Below are 5,341 nucleotides of genomic sequence, written 5' to 3' on the forward strand. Positions count from 1 at the left end.
GACACAGACATATGGGAAAACATTCCATGCTCATGGTTAGGAAGAATCAATATTGTGAAAATGGCTGTCCTGGCCAAAGTAATTTATAGATTCACTGCTATCCCCATCAAGCTACCAATGACCTTCTTCACAGAACTGGAAAAAAACACCTTAAACTTCATGTGGAACTAAAAGGGAGCCTGCAAAGCCAACTCACTTCTAAGTAAAAAGAAAATTCTTTTATTTAAGGATGTTGAATATTGGCCCCAACTTTCTTCTGGCTTGTAGGGTTTCTGCTGAGAGATCTGCAGTAAGTCTGATGGGCTTCCCTTTTTGGGTGACCTGGCCTTTCTCTATGGCTGCCCTTAGCATTTTTTTCTTCATTTCAACCCTGGTGAATCTGACCATTATGTGCCTTGGGGTTGCTCTTCTTGAGAAGCATCTTTGTGGTGTTCTCTGTATTTCCTGTATTTGAATGTTGCCCTGCCTTGCTAGGTTGGGGAAGTTCTCCTGGAAAATATCCTGGAGACTGTTTTCCGGCTTCGATTCATTCTGCCTGTCATCTTCCGATACACTGATCAAGCATAGATTAGGTATTTTCACATAATCTCATATTTCTTGGAGGCTTTGTTCATTTCTTTTCACTCTTTTCTTGACTTCTCATTTTATTTCCTTGAGTTGATCTTCGGTCTCTGATATCCTTTCTTCTACTTGATCGATTTGGCTTTTGAAACTTGTGTATGCTTCACAAAGTTCTTGTGCAGTGTTTTTCAGCTCCATCAAGTCGTTTATGTTCTTCTCTAAGCCTGTTATTCTAGTTAGCATTTCATCTAACCTTTTTTCAAGGTATTTAGTTTCTTTGCCTTGGCTTAGAACATGTTCCTTTAGCTCAGAGAAGTTTGTTATTACCCACTTTCTGAAGCCTGCTTCTGTCAGTTCATCAAATTAATTCTCCATCCTGTTTTGTTCCCTTGCTGGTGAGGAGTTGTGTTCCTCGGTGGGTGCGAAGTATTCTGGTCTTTGATGGTTTTATCCTTTTTTGCTGGTTTCTTCCCATCTTCTTGGATTTATCTAGCTTTGATTTCAGGTAGCTACTTGGGGAGGCAGCCTTTCCTTTGTCTGCCTGCAGAGGTGCTGCTGGGCTGCCACAGATTCAGTAGAGCTGCTGCTTAGATTTCCTGCATCTTTTGTTTAATCAGGAAGATTCAGGCTGCCTCTGCAATGGTGGCTGCCCTTCCCCCCACCAAGCTCAATCATTCCTGGTTACACTCTAACTGATGTGTTGGCTGCAATATTCTCAAGTGAGAGGGCTTCAGCCTGCTGGGCTTTGTGTGGGAGAGATCCTCCCAGCCATATTGCCTGATTCCCTGCTTTCAGTTCTCTTTCTTTCTGGGGCACAGGTAGCTCCATCCCACAGGCTTTCTCGATGTCAGCCAATGCTTCCACCTAGATCTGTGCCTTCAACCCTGGCTCTGCCAGAGCTGCTGCTTATCCTTGTTCAGGTGGCTAGCTGGGGCTTTTCAGCATGGTGAAGATCTCCTGTTCTGTGGGCTGTGGAGGGCATGGGTGAAGCACAGTATCCGAACCAAAGTCCCAGAGGGGGAGAGCCCCCGATCCTCCAGTCAGTTGCACATACCTCCCACGTGTGGCAGTGCCCCGCTCTGCCTCACCTTACCCTCTTGGTTTATAACCACTGTCCAACCAGACCCACAAAATGAACCTGGTACCTCATTTGGAACTGTGGACACCACTCGACTTCTGCATCTCTCTTGCTGCAAACTGCATTCTTGGAGCTGCCTCTATTTGGCCATCTTGGAAAACCTTTGGGTCAGTTTTTTTTTTTTTTTTTTTTTTTTTTTCCTTAATTTTAGTTTCTCTTATTTGAGAAAGTTATAGTCATCATTGGGTGTCACCATTCACCAGTTTGTGAAAGTGCATTCCTCTCCTGTCTTTTCTTTCTTTGGGAAACTAAATTGTGGGAAACTAAGACTGTGTTCTAGACTGTACACCACACAGCTTATATTGTGATCTTTTGTCATCTTTGTAGGCTCAAATTTCATTTTCAGCTAAGGCTGGGGGTTTTCAAACAATTCTAGGTATTTCTGACTATGAAAATCTAAGATCTTTGCAGAGCAAGCCTATCTGATGCTTTTTAAGTATTTTTTTTTTTGAGACAGCCTCTTAGTCTTGTCACCCAGGCTGTAGTGCAGTGGTATGATCATGGCTTACAGCAACCTCAACCTCTTGGGTTCAAGCAATCCTTCCTCTTCAGCCTTGAGAGTTAGCTACGGCTACAGGTGTGAACCACCACACCTGGCTAATTATTTTTACTTTTTTTTTTTTTTTTAGAGAGTCTCAGCCTGTTTCCCAGGCTAGTCTCAAACTGCTGGGCTTAAGTGATCCTCCTGCACTGGCTCCCAGAGTTTTGGGATGACAGGCATGAGCCACCACTCCCAGCCTGATGCTTTTGAAACATATAGTATTTAATAGTTTCTGGGGCATTCTTTCGTGAACATTAGCCAAAACTTCTTAAAACCATTACCAATTGCATTTTTTATAGTTCCCTAGGACAGGAGTTGGCAAACTTTCTGCAAAGAGCCAAATAGTTAATTATTTGGGCTCTGCAGGGCCATGTTTTCTGTCACAGCTACTCAGCTCCAGTCTTGCAATGCAGGAACATCCATAGACAACAAGTAAACACATGGGCATGGCTGTGCTCAATCAAACTTTATTAATACAAATAGGTAGGTGATGGGCCACAGTTTGCAGACCCCTACCATGGAGTATGTTTTCTGAAACTTAATGGTTTTTTTGTGACTTACCCCCTTATTCTAAAATAGCACACTAATGACTTGAGTTAGTTGAAGTATTTGGTTTGTTGGGTTACTTTGTTAGAGATCTTAATCGTATCCTAACTTGTTTTGCGATTCTAACCTGATTGGCAGCAGAGCCCTTGTTAGGGATTAGAGCTGAAGCTTGATGAATGTTGCTTTTACTACTCCTTCCTAACATGGCTCTAAAAAAGTCTTTTGATATCAGAGGCCATAAAATAATATGTTTTATTTCTGTTTTAAGAACTGAGGTAGATATGGAAGTCATTTAATCTAAACTCATTTTCTAGATGAAGTAGCTATAGCCTTTAGATGTTAAATGATATGGGCTGGGAGCAGTGTCTTATACTCTAATCCTAGCACCATGGGAGACTGAGGCGGCAGATTACTAGAGGTCAGGAGTTCAAGACCAGCCCAGCCAACATGGTGAAACTGCATCTCTACTAAATATATAAAAATTAGCCTGGTGTGGTGGTGGATGCCTGTAATCCCAGATACTTAGGAGGCTGAGGCAGGAGAATTGCTTGAATCCCAAAGGTGGGGTTTGAAGTGAGCCCGGATTGTGCCACTGCATTCCAGCTTAGACAACAGAGTAAGGCACTGTCTCAAAAAAAAAAAAAATTAAATGATGTGTGTAAGTGTTAAATCAGCTACTTAGTATCACCTGTAGAATAAGTCGTATCCTGACTGCCAGACTTTTTCCAGTGGTAGCCTCCTACTTAGTATATGCTCCTACCCTTAGCCACTGACAGCAAATATGGGCCTGAAATTCTTATTATGTTCTCATACAATTTACTGAAGTCCTGAAATGAGGAATCAGATAAGCAGCTACAGGCTTTTTTTTTTTTTTAATTGTCTAAAGGCTTTTTAAAAGAAAATCTCAAAGTTTATTAAAAAACATAAGTATCTATGACTTGAGACATTTTTCTAAGAAAAAAACCCATAAGTATCTTAAGTGTTGTGTCTTGTTACTTGCATTCTACCTATGTGGACATATAAAGATGATTAAGACAGGTTTTAGCTCAAATGTATATATAATTCAGATGAGAAACATGCCTGCAAAATTATGTTTTGCATAATTTATGTGTGAGACTGTGTAATTCAGTATTATACAAGTAGTAAGGATAATTAAAGGTGGAAGAGCCTTTTCAGTTATGGCATTAACAAAGGCTTAGTCAGAGAAGGATGAATAGGATTTTGAAATTGTGAAATTATTCTAGTTGGGGGAAAGTGTGGAAGTTGAAATGCCAAGATTAGTTGAGGAAGATGGGAGGATCGCTGGAGGCTAGAAGTTCAAGACCAGCCTAGACAACATGACAAGCCATCTCTAAAAATAAAGTAAAAATAAAAAAGAAAAAGGCAGCATGGGCCTATGAGGCCTGTGGGTGCCTGCATCCCCCAGCACCACCCCCACCCCATGTCTTCCAGCTCCCCAGCATTTCCCAGCTCCCCCTGCAGCTGGCTCTGCAGTGGTCCAGTCTGGTGGTCCCCTGTGGATTCAGGTTCCAGACAGAAGGCTGCTTGTTCTGTGCCCTTTGTTGTGATCCCAGCAGACCAGTGTTACTGCAGCAACTGCCAGAGCAGCCTTGACACTACGTAGGAGCCCCAGGCTACCCCTCAGCCATACTTGAGGCTACTTCTGGAGGTGCTATGCAGCACTGTGGCAACACTGAGTCAAAGTATGGGAGCAGATTCTAATTCTTACGGTTTTCCATGGGAATAGGTGATATGGGCAGCTATTTTTGGATTGTTTGCTCTTCTCTTTTTTTTTTTTTTTTTTTTCACTTTAAGGATAAGAATAGGCTTTGGTACAAGGTATAAAAGCTTATTATAGAACTTGGTTACTTGTTTTCATGCAAAATAGATATTTTCATACCAGCATAAAAATTACAGTTGTGAAGAATAGTCTTCTCTAAAGTGACATAAAATAGATATTGACAGTCCCCCCCACCATTGAAAAAGAAAAATCTTACATCTAATTTTAATGAATATGCAAATTTTTTCTTGTGACTTAAATTAGGTTCCCTGACCATATAGGGAAAGTGTAAATTTTCCCCTCTGTGATGAAGCTGTGGTTTTGTGGCTGTGACAGGTAGACTCAGCCATAGCATCTGGCAGTGCTTGGAAAGGACTGCTGAACAGCAACTATTCTGAAGTAGTATTTTGTGAGAGGTTTTCTAACATTTTAGTGGCTCATATTTAAGAGGACTTCTTATAACAGGTAAATGTGTCCCAATTTGGGAGGATTCCTTATCTTCTAATGATTTTTGGTAGTTTAGCAGGAAGCCATGTTTTTCTTTTTCTCAAAGAAATGATTCTACGAGGCATTATTTAGGTTTTGCTGTGACCGTGGTGAACACCTAGTAACTTAGAATATTTTTCAGCCAAGGCCGGGCGCGGTGGCTCAAGCCTGTAATCCCAGCACTTTGGGAGGCCGAGGCGGGTGGATCACGAGGTCAAGAGATCAAGACCATCCTGGTCAACATGGTGAAACCCCTTCTATACTAAAAATACAAAAAAATTAGCTGGGC

At 41.6% G+C, this 5,341-nt stretch overlaps 1 pseudogene; it reads left to right on the top strand.

The window, feature by feature from the left end:
• The first annotated feature begins 4,491 nt into the window (after positions 1-4,491).
• The window catches only part of LOC108309672, a 2,519-nt pseudogene continuing 1,669 nt past the window's right edge, over positions 4,492-5,341 (top strand).

This window comes from Cebus imitator, unplaced genomic scaffold (assembly GCF_001604975.1).
Source record: "Cebus imitator isolate Cc_AM_T3 unplaced genomic scaffold, Cebus_imitator-1.0 Scaffold96, whole genome shotgun sequence".
NCBI lineage: Eukaryota > Metazoa > Chordata > Mammalia > Primates > Cebidae > Cebus > Cebus imitator.